Raw genomic sequence first — 1,572 nt, 5'->3', positions numbered from 1 at the left:
ACTACTGGTGCGCTCCACCATGTCCGGTAATTTTTGTTGTTGTCGTTAGAGACGGGGTCTCCCTATGTTGCCCAGGCTGGTCTCAAACTCCTGAGCTCAAGTAGTCCTCCTGCTTCAGCTTCCCAAAGTGCTGGGATGACATGCGTGAGCCACCATGCCCAGCCCATAAGCAGGTTTCTTTACCTCATCTATAAAATCAAGATGACAAGTAAACGAGAAAGTGTACGCAAGGAGCATTATAGGCACTTAATAAATCGTAGGTGCTATTTTTATATTGCTGTTCGGCCTTGAGTAGGTCAGTTTAAGAGCTCTTGTGCCAAGCACTGTAGTAACTTATACAATAACATATCTATTATTATCCCCATTGTATATTTGAAAATGAGACAAAGAGAGAGAAAGAAACTTTCTAGGCCATGTGTGGTGACTCATGCCTGTATTCCCAGCATTTTGGGAGGCCGAGGTGGGAGAATTGCTTGAGCCCAGAAGTTTGAGACCAGCCTGGGCAACATAGTGAGATCCCCATCTCTACTGAAAATTTTAAAAATTAGCCAGTCATGGTGGTGTGAGCCTGTGGTTCCAGCTACTCAGAAGGCTGAGCCTGAGAGGTCGAGGCTGCAGTGAGTCCTGATTGTGCCACTGTACTCCAGCATGGGCAACAGAGTGAGACCTTGTCTTAAAAAGAAAAGAAAAGGGCCGGGCTTGGTGGCTCACGCCTGTAATCCCAGCACTTTGGGAGGCTGAGGAGGGTGGATCACCTGAGGTCAGGAGTTCGAGACCAGCCTGGCCAACATGTTGAAACCTCATCTCTACTAAAAATACAAAAATTAGACAGGCATGGTGGCGAGTGCCTGTAATCCAAGCTACTCGGGAGGCTGAGGCAGAAGAATCGCTTGAACCCAGAGGGTGGAGATTGCAGTGAGCCGAGATCAGGCCATTGCACTCCAGCCTGGGCAACAAGAGCGAAACTCTGTCTAAAAAAAAAAAAAAAGAAAAAGAAGAAAGAAAGAAAAAGAAAAGAAACTTGTCCAGGTTCATCCAGGAGAAACTGGCTGCACTTGGATTTGAGCTGAGGCATCAGGTACTGAGCCTTTTTTTTTTTTTTTTTTTTTGAGATAGGATCTTGATCTGTCACCCAGGCCAGAGTGCAGTGACATGATCATGGCACACTGCAGCCTCAACCTCCCATGCTCAAGCAATCCTCCCACCTCAGCCTCCCAAGCAGCTGGTACTACAGGTGCACATCACCATGTCTGGATAATTTTTGTATTTTTTTGTAGAGGCAGGGTTTTGACATGTTTCCCCTGCTGGTCTTGAACTCCTGGGCTCAAGCAATCCTCCCACCTTAGCCTCCCAAAGTGCTGGGATTATAGGTATGAGCCACTGAGCGTGGCCACTGAGCTCTTAATCATCACGCTATCCTTACTTTCTCACATCCTGATAGGAGATAACAAGTGCCAAGGCTGGAGCGTGGGACCTGGCATGTGGTAGGTGCTCAACAAATGCTAGAGACTGAATTGAGTTGAATGGTTTCTACATCCAGGGAGAGGGGGAAAAATCACCCAAAGACGTTAC

The sequence above is a fragment of the Pongo pygmaeus genome, chromosome 1 (genome assembly GCF_028885625.2).
Source record: "Pongo pygmaeus isolate AG05252 chromosome 1, NHGRI_mPonPyg2-v2.0_pri, whole genome shotgun sequence".
Lineage (NCBI taxonomy): Eukaryota > Metazoa > Chordata > Mammalia > Primates > Hominidae > Pongo > Pongo pygmaeus.
The sequence above is the reverse complement of the archived record's forward strand: the minus strand, read 5'-3'. Positions refer to the sequence as shown.